The sequence below is a fragment of the Capricornis sumatraensis genome, chromosome 21 (assembly GCF_032405125.1).
Source record: "Capricornis sumatraensis isolate serow.1 chromosome 21, serow.2, whole genome shotgun sequence".
In the NCBI taxonomy this organism is placed as follows: Eukaryota; Metazoa; Chordata; class Mammalia; order Artiodactyla; family Bovidae; genus Capricornis; species Capricornis sumatraensis.
In genome coordinates, this window is record NC_091089.1 from 45,146,502 (window position 1) to 45,165,842 (window position 19,341).

The 19,341-nt window shown below is 41.8% G+C and overlaps 1 protein-coding gene across 3 annotated transcripts in view; it reads right to left on the bottom strand.

Moving 5' to 3' along the window:
- PIEZO2 (piezo type mechanosensitive ion channel component 2) overlaps window positions 1-19,341 on the bottom strand; it is a 255,348-nt gene that overhangs the window by 169,688 nt on the left and 66,319 nt on the right. The gene's annotated exons all lie outside the window — the stretch shown is intronic.

The following is a 19,341-nucleotide window of genomic DNA, read 5'->3' on the forward strand; positions in this document are numbered from 1 at the left end:
GTTTAATTTCAAAATTAAATAAGGCTAGAAAAGGGAAGGAAATTAAAAGGCTATTTTACTTATGAATATAGACAGAAATTATTTGAAAACAGTATTTGGTCACCAGCTGAAATAGCAAAGTAAAATACAACACAAAGTGAACCAAGTCAAAGACAAATATCATATGACATAACTTATATGTGGAACCTAAAATTTTAAAAATGATGCAAATGAACTTATTTACAAAACAGAAACAGACTCACAGACTTAGAGAATGAATTTATGGTAACCAGGAAGAAGCGGGGTGTAGGGAGCAAGACAGTTAGGAGTTTGGAATCAACACGTACAGAGATAACCAAAAAGGGCCTACTGTAAAAAAAGTTTTTAAAAGTAAGTTCAAGGGAAATATATAGACAGTAAAAGGAATCTGAAGTTAAAAAAATACATCAAAATAAGCTTTGTTGCAGAAAAACAAATGTGGCTTAATAGTAACAAAATCTGTAATGTTAAGTCATATACTAGTAGGCTGATTTGATGATTTTATTAATGGATACATAGAATAATTTCATTAAGTTCAAAATCTGTTTATGACAATATAATACTCTGAAGACTGGGAATATAAGGAAATGGCCTTAAGATAATAAAGAATTTATACCATAACTAAAGCAAATATCTTGTTTCTGGTAGAACTGTGGACATAGTTGTATTAATATCAGAGAAATACCAAGGACACCTGAAACCCTCCCTCATCATCTATATCACTAGGTATACTGGCCAGTGTTGTAAGATAAGAAAAAGAAAGAAGAGTTGTAATAACTAGAATTATTTGCCAGTAATGTAATCAAATGGAATCATTTGCAGATAACTTTATCATCAATATAGGATGTCAAACTTAATCCACAGACCAATTATTAGAAAAAACACACAAAAATGATTCAGATCCAACATCGTCTTGCAAAAGTAAGTATAGCTCCTCTGTGTTGGCAATAATCAAATAGAAAGCAAGATATGGCATAAATAAGCAAACAAAACTATATTGTAATGGCTTTGTCAAGGTGGCAGTATAATCTAACACTGATCAAATGTTGCTGTGAGTTTACAGATACTGTTGAAGTCTGTAATGAACTGACTTTAACATATTTTTCCTTGATAATCTGGGTGGGCCCCTTCAATCAGTAAGTCCTGAAAAGAACAGATAATTGGCCTTAAAGTTGAAGCTTAAAGGTCTAAACTGTTATAAAATATAACTAAAATGCTTCATTTTGTTTCATTTTTGATTTTCAAGTTTAGTTAAGGGTCTGTCAATTCTGTTGAACTTTTCAAAGAACCAACTTTTGGTTTTGCTGATTCTCACTATGGTTTTTCTAGTCTCTGTTTCATTTAGCTCTGCTCTCATCTTTATTTCTTCCTTCCTGTTGCTGGTTTGAGGTTTAATTCCTTTCCACTCCTTAAGGTGTAAATCTAGGTTATTGATTTAAGATCATTCTTTTTTTTTCAATACAGTTGTTTACAGCTATAAATTCCCCCGCGAACACTGCTTTTGTGCATCCAATAAGTTTTAGCATGTTATGTTTTGTTTCCATTTGCCTTTAAAGTATTCTTTTATATATATATGTATAGATTACTCTCTTCATACCATTTTAAATTTATTTATTTATTTATTTAAGGCTGTGCTGAGTCTTCATTGCTTTGTGTTGGCTTTCTCTAGTTGCGGTGAGTCGGGGGCTACCCTTCACAGTGCGTGGGTTTCTCATTGTGGTGGCTTCCCTTGTTGCGGAGCACAGGCATGGTTTTCAGCACATGGGCTTGGTAGTTGCGGCTCACAGGCTCTAGAGCTCAAGCTCAGTAGCTGTGATGTACGGGCTTAGTTGTTCTGTGGTATGTGGAATCTTCCCTGACCAAGGATCAAACCTGTCCTCTTCATTGGCACACAGAGTCTTAACCACTGCACCACCAGAGAAATCCTTTAAATAATCTTAAATGTCTCTTGTAGTTATCTCTTGGATTTGCTGGTGTCTAAGAATACATTGTTTAATTTCCATAGACCTATGAATTTTCCAATTTTCCTTCTGTTATTAATTTCTTAGTTTCATTCCATTGTACTTCGAGAAGATACTTTGTATGTTTTCAATCTTTTTAAATTTCCTGAGAATTTTTTCATGATCTAACATATGGTCCACCTGGGAGCATATTTCATATAAACTTGGGAATAATATGTATCCTCCTAGTGTTGAGTGGAAGGTTTCATATTTATCTGTTAGGCCTAGTTGGTTTATAGTATTGTTCAAGTCTTCTTTTTCTTCATCATTCCTCTATTTAGGTGTTCTCTCCAGTATTGAAAGTGGGCTATTGAAATAGCCAGTTATTACCAACCAATCCATTCTAAAGGAGATCAGTCCTGGGTGTTCTTTGGATGGAATGATGCTAACGCTGAAGCTCCAATACTTTGGCCACCTCATGCAAAGAGTTGACTCATTGGAAAAGACTCTGATGCTGGGAAGGATTGGGGGCAGGAGAAGGGGAAGACAGAGGGTGAGATGGCTGGATGGCATCACCGACTCGATGCACATGAGTTTGAGTGAACTCCGGGAGTTGGTGATGGACAGGGAGGCCTGGCGTGCTGCAATTCATGGGGTCGCAAAGAGTCGGACACGACTGTGCGATTGAACTGAACTGTATGATTATTTCTCCCTTTAAGTCTGCCAATTTGCTTGATGCATATATTTTTGGGCTCTGCTGTTTGTTGAGTAAATGTTTATAATTGTTACATCTTCTTGAATTGACCTTTTATCAATATACAATGTTCTTTTGTAAAGATTTTTGACTCAACATATATTTTGTCTAATATTAATGTAGCCACCTCAGTACTTTTTTGGTTATTATTTGTCATACTTTACTTTTTACTTATTACTGCTTTGGTTATTATTAGGACATCTATCCTTTCACTTTCAACCAACTCTTCTTTGGATTTTAAATGAATCTCCTGCAGATAACACATAATTGGGTTAAATTTTATTATGCATTCTGCTACCTTTATCTTTCGTTGCAGAGTTTAATCTAATTATATTAAAATATTTACTGATAAGGCTAGAGCCTTATCAGGGATAAGGATACATTTCTGTTATTTAGCTGTGCTTTTCTATATGTCATAGCTTTTTGTTACTCATTTCCTCTATTACTTCTTCCTTTTTTACTTTTGAAGGATGTTTGCCTATATAAGATTGTCTTTTAAAACACAGAAAATTTAATCAATTAATTAATTCTTACATTGCATATATTCTTTTTGAGGTTCTTTTATATTGTAAGTTATTACATGATATTGAATACAATTCCGTATGCTATAGAGTAGGACTTTGTTGTATCTATCTTGTTCCAACCCTATAACGTCTTCCAAACTAACAATGCTGCTGCTGCTGCTAAGTCGCTTCAGTCATGTCCGACTCTGCGCGACCCCATAGATGGCAGCCCACCAGGCTCCCCCATCCCTGGGATTCTCCAGGCAAGAACACTGGGGTGCCATTTCCTTCTCCAACGCATGAAAGTGAAAAGTGAAAGTGAAGTCACTCAGTCGTGTCTGACTCCCAGCAACCCCATGGACTGCAGCCCACCAGGCTCCTTCGTCCGTGGGATTTGTCAGGCAAGAGTACTGGAGTGGGTTGACTAAATTAATTAACTGGAGTATAAGACCATCAAATATATAGTCTTTCAAAACGCTTTTTTTTCCTCCTGATCCTGCCCCAAAGACTCCTGGTTTCAGACTGGATCCTGCCTTGAAGACATCAAGTCTCCCCACCCCATTCCATCTCTCTGACCAGGGGAACTGGGGAAAGGGGTCTCAAGAGCTGAAGACTAAATGGGAATCCTCTAATTCTGTTATAAACCAGTACAAGTCCTGGTCTCACCCCCAAGCTACACATGTGTGCAACAGACCCAAAGGAGCTTTGAGAACTGAATTACAATATAAAGAACCACATGGGTCCCAGACTGACCCCTGAGGGGTGCATGTGCAGGGAAGGCCCAAATAGAAAAGCAGTTTTGAGAACTGACAGTGGAACCACCAGTCACAGAAAGTGAGACAAAGCTTGTGAGCTGAAACCAACCAGACTGATTGCCTGCTGGAAACAGAGAAACAAAGTGGGGTAGGGGGAAAACCAACTTTCTCCAGAGGATTTAAGATGACCCAATGATTCATAACATAATATTCAAAGTGACCAGGATATAAACCCATATTACTTGGCATAGAAAACACCAGGAAAATCTGACCAAGTCCCAAGAGAAAAGACAATAAAGTCAATCTTGAAATTATCCAGATGTTTAAATTATTAGAAAATGACTTTAAAACATCCATTACAACCACACTCCATGAGCTCAAGGTAAACAATCTTGAAATTAATGGAAAGATGGAAGCTGTCAGTAGAAAAACAGAAAAAAAGAGAAATTTAGAATTGAAAAAAAAAGTATCTGAAATTTAAAATTCACTTGATGGACTCAATGGTAAAGTAGAGATGATAAGGAAATAAGCCAGTAACTTGAAGAGATTAATAGGAATTATCTACTGTGAATATCAGAGAGTAAAAGATTGGGAAAAAATTCATAGGTTCTCAGGCCTCAGATCAAAGGATCAAAGGTCCATGTTTGAGTCATTTCTGTCATTAGGTTTACTGAAGGGGAGGAGAGACTAGTGCAGAAAAAAGATTGGATGAGAGTCAAAAGTTCCCCAAATTTTTTGAAGACATAATCTATACATTCAACAAGCTCAGCAAACCCTAAAAAGGATGAACTTGAAAAAACCATGCCAGACTCAGAATAAGCAACCTGCTAGAAACCCAAGGTAAAGAAAAACTCTGAAAGCAGAGAGAAGAAAATGTCACATTATACACAGGGGGACAGCAGTTTGAATTACTATGTGTTTTTCATCATAAATGATGAAGATCAGGATAGCTGGAAAGACATCTTTAAAGTTATGAAGGAAAAGAATTACGAACCCAGAATTCTATACCCTGTGAAAACATCCTTCAGGAATGAAGGCAAATGAAGACCTTTTCAGATGAAGGAAAACAGAGAGTATCTGTCAGCTGGAGATCTGCTCCAAAAGAAGCATGAATATAGTTTCTTCAGGCTGAAGGGCAATGATACGAAAGGGAAATATGGAACCCCAGTCATGAGTAAGAGCAACAGGAAAGGGTAAAAAGATACTTGTTCTTTTACACACACACATACACACACTCACATACACACACCCCAATTACAGCCATGCTCCAATTAACTCAGGGTATTTCTAGAAATGATCTCTGTTTTTCTGGTTTTTGAAGTATTTTGTGTGCATGGGAATAATTGAGGGTGTTATGTTGCCCAAGTGTTTTGAGTACTCACTCTTATTTATACATGAAATATGAATTATCCAAAGCTATGTCACCTAATAAATAATAATTCATAAAGAGAATCATAAGAAAATGGGGCATATATTTAAAAGAAATCAAATATATATATATATATATACACTAACTTCAAGATGATTTCTCAAAGTAACTCAGATAGCAGATTCACAAAATAGGCAATTCATGGCCAGCATGACATGGCACCAACCTGAATAATTATACACTGTTTTCTCTTGTTATTAAGTAGAAGAAATTCAACATTAATGGAAGGAATAAGTAACAAGAAGGAAAAAGTAGAGTTTTTCCAATTAACTTTAACTTGGGTTTTTTTGACTGATTTTGTTTGTTTTTAATATATTTCCTCAAATAGAGCTTTAAAAAAGACAACAGTTACTCCATAGACTCCATCCAAGAACTGGGATTTAAACATAAATCTAGCTCCTCATTTATTACACTCTTGAAAGAATTCAGAGGTTATTGCTATAGTCACCACTTCTGATCTATGGTTTCATGTGATGTTAAAGGTGACTTTTAATATGAAAGATCTATGATTCCCATGGCTGTAAGCTAATCTGGAAATTTTCTTATTAAGAAGCAATGCATCCCCCTATTTGAGCAGTTCTTGAGAAGAGCTCTGAGCCTTGTGCAATCTTCTTTGCGGTGAGAATGAAACAGCAAAAAAATTCACTGATATGGTTTTATGGATAGTGGTTTAGTCACTAAGTCGTGTCTGACTCTTGTGACCCCACGGACTGTAGTCTGCCAGGCTCCTCTGTCCATAGGATTTTCCAGGCAAGAATACTGGAGTGGGTTGCCATTTCCTTCTCCAGAGGATCATCCCAACCCAGGAGTTGAACCCAGGTTTCCTGCACTACAGGCAGATTTTTTACCAACTGAGCTGCCAGGGAAGCCCCCAAGTTAATGAATTAAATGCAAATTCTTTATAAATACAGAGTTTGAAGAGGTTCTTTTAAAAAATACTTTTTAAAGTCTCCTTTAGCCTTCCCCAAGATACGTTTATTATCTGACTACAATTTATTTAGAAAGACATAGTAGAAGCACCATGTGGCCTATATACATGGCATTTAGAAAAAAATACTTGGAAAGCGGGTATTTCTATTTTATGAATCGCCCATAACTTTAGGCTCCAGACAGAAGAAATGAAAAGCAAGTTGATACATAAAACTTTTTTCTTTTTCTCTTCAAAATGAGATTGAATATAAATACCTATTAGATGGGCTTCCTGGTGGCTCAGTGGTAAAAGAATCCGCTTGCAATGCAGAAGCCACAAGAGATGCAGGTTCAATCCCTGGGTCAGGAAGATCCCCTGGAGGGAGATCTCCAATATTCTTTCCTGGAGAATCCCATGGACAGAGAAGCCTAAAGGGCTATGGTCCATAGGGTCACAAAGTGAAGTTGCTCAGTCGTGTCTGACTCTTTGCGACCCCATGGACTGCAGCCTATCAGGCTCCTCCGTCCATGGGATTTGCCAGGCAAGAGTGCTGGAGTGGATTGCCATTTCCTTCTCCAGGGGATCTTCCCGACCCAGGAATCGAACCCGGGTCTCCTGCATTGCAGGCAGACGCTTTACCGTCTGAGCCACCACTGAATTGACTTAGCATGCGTTATCTGGAAAGAGCATGCTGCGACTTCAAAACACACTGGACAGTCAGGCTTCAAGGCTAAGTATAAGAAGGTGCTAACACTCAACATCTGACTTACAAGAAGTTTTGTACCATTTCATTGGCACAAAACTAATACGAATGGAGAGAAGAAATACACACTGACCACATAAACTGTTTGAAATCTCAGCGAGGCCATCATTCTAGCACTGCTCAGAACCCTTTTCTGCTAAAAAGAATGAGTCAGAGAGGCTTTCTGGGAACACTGCAGAAGCAATGGAAGAATAAACGACGAGCTTATTCGCCCAGAATTCTTCCCGCCTGAACCAGAAGCTTCCACGGCATGTCTCCAAGTGGGACTTGGAATTCCCCCGTGCCCCGCCCCTTAATCCTCCTTTGCAAAAGCTCAGTTTTCTATTTCCAATTTTGTTGTTGGCAGATTATTGAAGCCAAAACAATATTTTCCCCTCTCCCTTCCCATTTGGATCTATCCTTTATTACTCTGGCTTTACATACTATTACTTAATAAGTTTTAAAGTGTTGTAATCTCTTCTAAAAGTTTCTCCACACCAAAGCTGATATGATCAGAGAGAAAACAGTGCTTGGGGTATGCAGGGTTGGCGGGGAGGTGGCTGAGGGGCCAGGAAAGGGGATGTGAAGCCTTCAGTATCATGTGTCCACTCCTCCCGTGCTTCCAAACTTACCACTTGTGACCAGGTCTCGTTGCTTCTACATCTTTCCTTACCACTTTGAGCACAAGGACCTCCCTCTGACCCCTACACTGCATAGTGTCTGTATCTAACACTTGGTATCTTACAGTGTGAGTTGCTGTCCTGGGCTGGTTACCAGGAGACAGCCTCTGAGTTGGGGCTGCTGTGCAGACAGTTACTGGGAGAAGAGCTCTAGGCAAGGACACGAGAGGGGAGTGAGGGGCAGGACTGAGGCAGGGGAGATGCTGGCTTGGAAAGAAGCTCCAGGGGGCCCTCAGCTGGTCCTTGGGAAGCCCGGAGTGGGAATGGCCCTTCGCAGATACCTAGGACTGAGGCAACAGGGCCAAGTGTTTGCACCTCACCCACTCCATTGCTGACCAGAAATTTGATGTGGGCTGTCCCTACAGATGAGTGTTACCTGCAGCTTCCTACAGGTGAAGACAGTCCCTAGGGAGGAACCAGCTGCAGGCCTACAGTCAGGAATATCCACGGGAGACTGGCACCATGACCACTGGGCCACTGGGCCTTCTGATTCTAGACACTGAATGGCCTCAGACAGACCATAAGCATCCTAGAAGTAGGGACTTTTTCCAGCACAGGGAAAGCTTCACAGGAAACTCATTGCTAAATATCTGTGAGGCAAGAAGCAAGTGCGAGGGCATGAGGTTGTGGGGGTCTTCCAATTCCAGAAAATTCCAGGAGCCGGGGGCTTCCAGGTGACAGAGTAATTCATGGTAAGAACTACTTCCTTGGCTCTAAACATGTAGAGATCATAGGCAAACTGTGAAGAGGGTCACCAGAAACACATAACCAGTCAGTCACACAAGATAAATATTTCTAAGGTTAGAAATGGAACAGAAATGAAAAGCTGTGAGCAGGCATCCTTGAGGCAGACACTGGAGACCAAAGTGGGCTTCCTGGGGAGCATTTCATTACAGGCTCAGTGTCAGCAAGGAGGCCACTGTAGGAATCACTGATTAAAACAGGGATTTGGGTTACAGCTCCCCAGTTTTCAAAATAATGCTGGAAAAGCATCTATGGTTTATAAGGAGCTTAGGGAGGAGAGAGGTTGTAGGTATGACTAGTGAGAAAGCCTGAATACCCAGCATCATCCAAGGGCACATCTTAACTCTCCATCCCCAGGGGTCCAGGTGGGAAAAACACAAAAGTGTCAGAAGGAGAGATGAGCACAGAGGTGAGGAGGAAGGGCTTGAATAAGAGCAGAGAGAGAGAGAGAGAGAGAGAAGGAATGAGACAAAGAAGAACTTCTCTTTCAATACAAGGAAACAAAACATAATTCAAAAGCATATAAAGAGGGACTTCCTTGGTGGTCCAGTGATTAAGATTGCACTTCCAATGCAGGGGAGGCAGATTCAATCCCTGGTCAGGGACAAAGGTCCTACATGCCTCTCAGCATGGCCAAAAGATTAAAAAATTTTAAAAAACATATGAAGAAACATAAAGCCAGAAAAGATAACTGGGACATGGATTCACCAAAGCAAAAATTAAAAATTGTGAAACATGCTGAAAATGACTTTAAACTAAGTTGTTTGGGATCCTCAAAAAATAAATTAATTAAATCTTGAAATGTAAACAAGAAATTATTTTTTACAAACAAATGAAGAAGATAACACCAACAAAAGCAACTATATGTCTTAGGAATTTACAACATAGCCATATAATTAGTGAATTACATCAGTAGATACACTGCTGCTGCTGCTGTTAAGTCACTTCAGTCGTGTCTGACTCTCTGCGACCCCACAGATGGCAGCCCACCAGGCTCCCCCATCCCTGGGATTCTCCAGGCAAGAACACTGGAGTGGGTTTTCATTTCCTTCTCCAGTGCGTGAAAGTGAAAAGTGGAAGTGAAGTCCCTTAGTTGTGTCCGACTCTTAGCGACCCGGTGGACTGCAGCCCACCAGGCTCCTCCATCCATGGGATTTTCCAGGCAAGAGTACTGGAGTGGGGTGCCATTGCCTTCTCCAAATAGATACACTAAGCTGTATCTATTGCTTGGTTGGATACCAAGGCAAAGATAAATTTAGTGAAGTGGATGGCAGTACGGAGTTCACTCAGAACTCAACACAGAGTAACAAGGAAGAAATTAAACAGTAGCTGGGAGACGCAAAGGGTAGGCTGAGAGAATTCTACTTATGTGTGGTTAGGAATTCCAGAAGAGCAGCATAAACAGGGAAAGAAATATTTTGATGAATTGTCTTCTGTTCGTTTGTTAATTTATTCATAAACAAACAAGTGTTTGATGCCTCCTATGTGAGAGTCACCTTGCTGAGACTTCAGCCTTCCAGCACAGAACAAGAACACAGTGAGATCAGATATGCTACCGAAGAGCAGAAGAAGGGCCGGGTGCACCATAAAGATGGTAAAAGTTGGACAGAAATTGGAAGTAACAGCTTTGTTTAGTTGGAAACAATATATGTAAAAATACACTGGGGCATGAAAATAGGTTGGAGGAGCCAAAGATTTCAACTGAATTAAAAATTCTAACAATAAATCCTCCAGCTCCAAGGACCAGACCAGTAAAGATCTTAGATGAGGACACAGTTCTGCCCTCCCCATGTAAAAGCACACAGACAATATGTGAACAAATCAATAAAGGCCATGCATGATCCAGTAAAACCTAATTTGTGGGCACGGAATCTTGAAGTTAGGTTAACATGCAAATGTCATGATTTATCTCGATTTTTTTCAAGCAAATCATCTTAAAAGCTGATAAGTAGAGGTAGATTGGGCTTCCCTGATAGCTCAGTTGGAAAAGAATCTGCCTGCAATGCCAGAGACCCAGGTTCAATTTCTGGGTCAGGAAGATCCGCTGGAGAAGGGACAGGTTACCCACTCCAGTATTCTGGCCTGGAGAATTCCATGGACTGGATAGTCCATGGGGTCGCAAAGAGTCAGACACAACTGAGCAACTTTCACACAGAGGTAGATTTGGCCCTGGGGCTGTAGTTTGTGTGCTTCAGCCTCACAGAAGCTGAAGCAAAACGTTCGCAAGTTAGAAAAGCAAGCGACTGAGTTCTGATATTCGAGAAATTGCCTAGCAGGCATCCCCCTGGTTCCATGATGTCTGAGGGTCAGTCCCATTCACAGGGAACAAACAAAGCAGGTGTTGATTCAGCCTGACCAGGTCGTAAACACTGGCGCCCACCGCTGGCCTTCACATGGCCGCCTTCCCCAGAGAGGACCCACCACACACTTTCACTTTCTCTAATTTCACCAGTCCCAAGAAGAAATCGAGCCAACATTCAGAACTCCAGTTGTAAATATACACTGGATTCTTAATGTCATGAGGTAGTTGTCTTGTTGCGATGTTCTATGAGAGGGGGGAAAAAAGAAAGCTATTCAGGTAGAAATGTATTAAAACACACAGGACGTTGTATAAGCACACTGAAAATTTCCTGCTAAAGTCTGAAAGGCTGAACTATGGAAAAGAGGCCAAATTGAATAACTCAAGTTCAAGCACCCAAAGAAAAAGGCTTTCCTAGCACATTCTCACGGCCCTGCGTGGGCGGGTTTGGCGGACAGCAGGCCAATACAAACATCCAACGTGGAGATGAAGAATTCTCTTCATGCAATCAATTGATTAACCAGCCCCACTCAGAGAGAGGAAGGCGTTTCCAAGGGCACAAGCTCTGAGGCCTCTCGTTGAGTGGCCAGTGCCTTTGCATGAAGTCAAGGGCAGACTTCAGCCAACAGATTCAAAGGCAGGGGTCAGGAAGCTACCCTGCCCTCTGCAGAGCTCCCCACCCTCCCCTGCCATGAGCCTCGTCCTTCCTCCTGGAAGCCATGAGCCTCATCCTTTCTCCTGGAGGCAGGATAAGGCTGAATAAGGCTGGGGGCATCAGGAACGTGTATGATGTTTACTCACGCTGGGAAAACTTTTCATGTAAAAGTGAAACCTCTGAGCTAGTGCTTTGGGCCAATTCGGTAAACCACCTATAGGCCACAGAGAAGCGGGTTACCACTATTTTTTGCTGCTTTTACTTCTTTTTTTTTTTAACCATGTTACAACTTCTGCCCCTGGGAACCTAAGGGTCCAAGGTTTTTGGATGGTCTCCGTGTTTCTCTTCCCAGGCCTGAGAAGGTGAGGTAGAGCATGGTTCATCCACTGTCACATCGTCTTTCTGCACAGATGCCCTGCCCAGGCCCGGAGCTCTGGGTCTCCACGTGGCACATGGAGAGGGGCTATCAGTGGTCAGTCCCTGGGGTGCCAGCAGTCGGGGACCAACCTTACCACTCACTGCTTCCCTGTAGGTGGAAACCCTGCCAAGTCCAGAGGAAAACATGCAGAAAGAGGGAGTAATTTAGATATTCACCAGATGTGGCTTCTGACTGGAGATCCTAGCCCTCGTCACCCCTGATTCTGGGGTGTCACATGTTTGTCAGACTACTCAGTGCCCCAACTTCAATACTCAGGGACTGTACCGCAGCCCAGGTGTAGCAGAGGGCAGCCATTTGAGAATAAATGCTTCAGTCATTTTTAAGATGATTCAAAATATAAGAAGTGTGGTTGGCTGTCCACACGTTTACTTTCAACCAAGCAGCAGCCTTGGGGAGTTGGGTCAGAGAGGATATGGAAGGGAAAAAATATAAAATAAATAGTACACACCTAAAATCTGCTCTGCAAAACAAGCTGTCAAAATCCAGAGGGAGCACTTATTAAAAGCAATTTTGAGGTTCATGGGTCGCATTTCTGAGAACTTCAGTTGTCTTCGTTTATTATTCAGAGAAGGAAAGACCCTTCTACATGTTGCTCCCCAAATTCTCACCACCTTCCAGCGAGGAGGCTTTGTCAGATGAGAGCCCTTGGCAACACGTCACCCTAGGGGATAGATGTGTGACATCCTACATTGACCAGAGGCCTCCAGAAGGCAGGAGTGAAGTATCACAGCCTGGGAACACTCCTGAACGTTGGCACAGTGCTTGGCACTTCCCATCCAATGTCACCAGAAGGACATGACAAGATGTGAAAACTGTGGGAGAGGAGCTGCTCCCAGAGCAGTGATCCCAGTGCCTGTGGGTGTGCACAGCCGACCAGAAGACCTTGTAGGGCTCGTTGAACCACTAGGCCTGTTTGTGGAATTCTGCACCAAGGGACCTGCAAATGGTAAGGAGTGAGGAAACCACCAGGTGATGGAGTCCATTCCCCTGGAGGCCGGCTGATCTCAGGGAGCATTCTTTTGGTTGTTAGCCTCCTGGGTCTCCTGCACCAAGCTCTCCCACAATCACTCATTCTTCCAGCCATTAGCTTCCTGCATGGAGCTCTCCTGCAGTCCCTCTAGGAAAACAATGACGGAAACAAGGCTTACCTTCTACCCCATGGGACTCTGCCCTGTCCTTCCCTTCTACCTCTCTTGCCAGGAAGCCCAGTTTGGTTCCACACTGATTGAGCATCAGCCATGAACAGCCACTGCCTCCAGCTTCACATTGATGGAGAGTCAGAGCCTCGGTCTGGGGTGTCTCCACACTCCAGGGAGTGGTCCAGGTGCAGACTAATGACCATCCACATGCCTCATCGAGCTGTGTTCACATCTGCTCTTGGCGGGAGTAAGATGTCCAGCTTTGCTGGCTGGGAGTCTTCCTGTCCTGCTGACCCAGCAGGAGAGACAGTTTGTATTGTTACCATCTTGTTCCCTTGGGGAACACACACACAGGTGACCATGACTAACTGCCTCGTGACCTGGTGTGTTTATCTCCCCAGCCCCGTGCTTCCCTCTCTGGCTGCAGGGCTGCGGGGCAGCCATCAGCCAGCCCTGCTTCTCTTTGTTCTCTGCACTCTTGAGTCCTGGACAGTGAGTCATCCACACAGGGGGCTCCAGGGAGAGGCACAGACTGTCCTCAACTTGTCTCCCCAGAAAGAGCCCAGCCCACTTTGTAAAACCAGCCTTTTTGTTAATTTTTCATCTAATGACTCCCATGGTATTTTTTCACCTACCTAGGAAACTGGCAAGAAGACAATGCAACTTCTGTCTGTAGATGGTACATGCCTGTCTGTTCCTTTGGCTCAGACCCGAGATGTGATGTTTAGGCCTTCACTGGTCATTTAAGCTATAACAGACACATTCACCTCAGGGACTCTTTGTCACTGGACCCTGCTGTGTGCATTGGTTCCAATCACCTTTATTTCTCTCATCACCTGATTCTCTCTCACACAAACACAAGCACACAAGTGCAAGGATCCTATTTGCCCTGCTTGTGATCACTGTGTTCCGGATGCATAAAAGAATGCTTAGCAGGCAGTTAGCACACAAGTACTGGTTGAATGAATGAACAGAAGAAGGAATGTCAGAGGTGAACTGAAGAAGTCATATGTTAATTTACAGTCGTTGACACAGGGTGAAAGACTGAGGGGAGCAGAACATTAGCACATGACAGTGAAGTGTCTCTGCAGAGTTCAACTCCTTGAGCTCAAAAATTTACCTAGTGTTAGCCTACTGGCCTGCATCCACACCCCAACATCTGCCATGAAATAGAGCAGCCAAATTCACAAATCTTCCTTCCCATCACCTTCAAGCTCATTCATCTTTTCCTTCCTCCTTAACTTCCTTTTTCTCTATTTCACACACACACACACACACACACACACACACAGATCTCAAGATGTGTCCCTTTCAGTTTCATAGATTACTTTTCTGTTGAGCACATCTTCTTAGTATGAAGATCCTCCCCTAATGGTTTAGAAAATTACTTTAAAGTATCTTTCTTTTTTATTACATTACCTTTTTTTTCATTTTAACCAGAACTTCTATCATTTAGAAGATAAAAAATGTGCAGAGATTTTTTAAATGTCCTCAGAAATGAAATGGCAAATTGAATCCCCAGACTTAGGTCTAATAGACTCATTTATTAAGGAAAATCAACACATCCAGCTTCCATAGGTTACACTTTTTTTTGCATTAAAGCTTTAAGTCACTTGTCTAGGCTGCATACCGTGAGATGAATAGATGCTAAGAGTAAAGTGCAATGAGTTTTGGCAAATGTTTGCATCAGTGAAACCACCACAACTACACCCAGAATGTCCTTCATGTCCTTTGCAGTTCTCACCTTTACAGAAATCTAAGAATCTCAAAGAACCCCAAGGGCAATAAAACAAAGAAAACTCACCCTGGGATACATCACAGCCAAACTACTGAAAGTCTCAGAAAAGGCAAAAAGCTTAAAAGAGCTGGAAATAAATAATACATCATGTAAAAGTGGATAATGACAAGATATATGACATCCAAAAACTGTGGAAGCCAGAAGAAGTTGGAATGACATATTCATGGTGTTGAAGCAGAAAAGTTCTTCAATCAAAAATTATATACCCAGTGAAGCTGTCCTTCAAAACTGAAGGCAAGCATAAAAGCCATTTTAAGACAAAAACTGAGAGGATTTGCAACCAACAGATTTTCTGTGTAAGGAATGCAAAAAGGAGTTCTTCAGGGAAGGAAAATCACACAACAGGCAACTCAGATCTACAGGATCCCAAATTGTGCAGAAATAGCAAATGTGGGCATGGATATAACCTCCCCCATCCCACCCCCCAGAAGAGTTCCCCAGCCCCTAACTGCCTTCAGAGGCACAACTTCCTCCTCATCTGGCAGATATGGGGTGTATTTGACAAGTGGCCAATACCTGCATATACACAGGAACATGTAAACCCAGGTCTCCTGTTACCCACAGCTTTCCCAGCCACCACTGAGTAGGCATCACACGTTCTGAATCTAGAAATGGTCCCTTCAGAAAAGGACTCCTTTCTTCAGATCAGCTACAGAATTACCAAACTCACTTTGCCTTCTGAGGCTGCGATGTGTTCCAGGCACAGGGATGACCTGTGCTGGTCTCTGAGACGCTGTCCCCACACTGAGATAGGCAGCACACTAGGACGCCAGCATCTATCCAACCAAGAGATGTCACAGCAATTGTCAAACACAGGCCTGGGACTTCCTGGTGGTCCAGTGTTCAAGACCCCAAGCTTCCATTGCAGGGGCACAGGTTCAATCCCTGGTCAAGGAACAAAGATCCCACATGCCTCAAAGTATCGCCAAAAAGTAATAAAAAGAAAACAAACACAGGCCTACCTCTTCAGGAGGTCATTCCACCAGTGACTACTTAATTCTTGTGATGGCACCCCTTCCTGGCTGCCTGTACATTTCATGTCTAACGATGACCACCCCAGTCCTGGAACTGCCTGCCCATGCACATCTGTCTTTGCATACCCCCATCTCTCTCTGGTCCACTGGCTTTGGACCTTCGGTAACTGAAACCTCTGGACCACCAGCTAGCTCTGACTTTTGAGTTTCCACGTTGCTTTTGTGGTTCAGAGCTCCATCATTCACATAGCTCTTAATCATTCACCATCCATCCTAAACCCTTGATGGCTGCACACTTTATGCCAGCAATATATTGGTTGCCATGGTGACAAAGGTAAACAACACAAGGTCCCTGAACTGGAATTGTTCCTGTTTCCCAAGGGGTGAGGGGACAGATGATTGATTTACGTATCAGAGAGGGTGACAAAGTGTTCTAGAGGCTTAAGGCTCAAACAAATGTGCAGCTTTTCACCAGTAATTAAAGATAATCAGATAAACTAGAGAAAGACAAATACTATATAGTATCACTTATATGTGGGATCTAAAAAAAATACAACAAACTAGTGAATGTGACAAAAAAAGAAGCAGACTCACAGATACAGAGAACAAACTAGTGGTTACTACTGGGGAGAAGGAGGGATAAAATAGGGATCAGGGAGAATAAAGTTATTATGCAATTAAATGAAACTGTTATCAGACACAAGTCCATGTGCCCAACACACAGTGAGGCCAAACCAAAAAGGCTGAAGTCTGGAGCAGAGAAAGGTGTATTGCAGGGCTCTGCCAGGAGGCATAAATGCATGTTAATTCTATTCATTTTGCAGTGTACTTATATTCATATACATTTAAATATCTCCTTTCCATTGCTACTAAATTCCTTATTACTGCATATATCTGGATAATGTTTATTTTAAATATGCTAGTAATTGTGCTTTAATGCTCATATATTAGAATTAGGATTCTACTTTAAATAGAACTAAACATTTTGCTATGGGCATTCCTATTTCTTTTCTATCACTTATTTTCTGCTGTTCAGATGCTATAACTGCATAAGGAAGAGGATCCTACCCCAAGGCCTTCGAGGGAGCAGGCCCCTTCCCAGACTGCAGTTAGGTGCTCTTTGACTTGTATCCCCAAGAAAAGTTAAATCCATAATCCTTGATATATCTATGTTCACAAAAAATATATGTAAATATGAATATAACCGAAACAGGTTCATTACCAATGGTTTCATTATTCTTGTTCTTTTGCAAAAGGGAAAAAAGAAGTTCCAGGGGAGATATTAGATGGCTTTGCTCCATTCTTAAAGGTAAAATATTTTCAAGAGTGTACAAATCTGAATAATTGTTCCTTAGAACTTCAGAACATCCTTTCACCATCTTCTTCAAATTCCTTAAGGGCTTCATGGTGACATCTAAGTATCAGCTCAAAATGTCCACCCACAGTGTCTACTGATCAGGTTTTCTCAGGTACAACAGGTTCATGAACAAGTGTCCAGGGGTCGTCCGCTTCCTCAGCACAGAGCTCAGCACTGGTAGGTCCCATCTCTCACCTCCAGACATTGTGAAAAGCCTATTACACATCTCTAGAGTCTAACAACTTTCAATCAAGCTTGATTTCTATTTAATAATTAGACAGATATGAATACTTGTGTGGGCAGTTTAAATATAAATTTCTGATCTTCATGAGACAGTTCAGGATGACAGTCCAGGTGGTGTTTTAGGTTGATGTTTTTATATTCTTCATTATATGACCCTATGGACAGAGGAGCCTGGTGGGCTACAATCTATGGGGTTGCCAAGAGTGGGGCACAACAAAGCGACTAACACATGCACACATATGCACATGAAAACATCTTTAAACCAGAAAGTAGACAGCCATCCTTTCCTACTTGTTAGTTTATAAACAAATATAATATTTGTCTTTCCCTTACATTGGTTATCAACACATTCTTTTAAAACATTAGGTTATTCACACATTCTAAAATTTTCTGATCAAGTCTTCTATTTGTTTGTTATCCATTTGAAAAGTTATTTGACATAATAATGGCCCCCAAAGATGTCCACATTCTGTAATGTCTATCTAATCCCCAGAAGCTAAGAGCATATTTCCTCATATGGCCAGGCCTCATGCTGGGCAAAATGTCCTCACTTTCCTGCCTGAGACACACATGTGGGCAAGAAATGCTGATTCCTGATTGTCACTGAGATGTGATCGTTTGTTACACAGCAAAAGCTGTCTGATACACTTTCCGTCTCAGCATCTTGTTGACTTTCTCCACACCACTAATCACAATCTGTAATGGAATTACTTCCTTGTTTACTACAATCACTGGAGAGAGAATCCGTGAAGGCAAGAGGCCTCTCAATGAGCCTGATGCGAGCCCAAGAAGTGCTGGTGCCACCGATGCAGGAACTCACTTGAGGCCGAGTTGATCTATTCTTCATCTGACCCAACATTGCACTCTTTCTAAAAAAAAAAAAATGCTTCTCTATGAAACAAGTTAGAAACTTCAGTCCTAGTTTTCAAAGTTTGGGATTTGGGGACTGATTTAAAACCAAACAAAGCAGAAAACAATTCCTCTCTTGGCAAGAAAAGGCAACACAGGAAGAGGCCACTTGCTAAAAGATTAGATGTGACTTTTAGTTATATTCTGTGTAATCCCATAGAATTTGTCATCCTTGACCCTTCTTTGCCTGATGGGTCCCATCAGTGTTTCAGCATCACCAACAGACACTAAGGCTCCAGGGAATCTGATGATTCAAATGTCTGCCCCCTGAGGTTTCCTGCAGGAACATTCCTGCTCGGCTGACACTGAGCTGGCACTGGGAGTACAATAATGTCCCATCGTTTGTTCAAGTCAAAATGCAAAATTAGGTATTTTTGATTCACACGTTTGCAGACTCGCTTTTTTCCTGTCTGGCCTGGCCGTAATGAATTGCTGGAGTTTTCTAGAAAAATAAATTCTCACAGCTCTTAGGGTTGTGGACAAGATCATGGCAGACATGCAGTGTCTGAACTGCTCAATAACTGCAGAGTGGTGTTTTGAAAACATTAAAATCACAGGTGTCTGCCGACCACAAAACAAAAGTTAGCAAAAGAGACAGACAAAATGACAATTGATGTTTCACAAAGTGAGCCCTTTCTTTCTAGACTGGTCTCACTAATCGAATCCTTTCTTGAAGCCCGAGGGCTTGCAGGCAACATTAAGAACACTTGGAATTCATCATTTCAGAAGCAAGTTCTATCCTGCAACTGGGTTCTTCCATCTTACACTTCAGGTTAGTTCTTGTTATCTTTAAAACTGAAAAACAAGCAAACAAACCCAAACAAATCTAACCCAAAAGAAAATCAAAGAAGTCAAGCAGGTAAACAAGTAAGAAAACAGATGGTATTATAAGCTGTTTCACCACCGGAAGTGGACATACTCGCTTAGCCAAGATACTCTGACAGCAATTTTGCCTCCAGATGGATGTGCAACACACCCACTGCAGACACAGACTCTATCTTCCTGGAAGTAGGTCTTAGAGGGGTTTCTCGGGGTTGGGGGGCCAGTCCACAC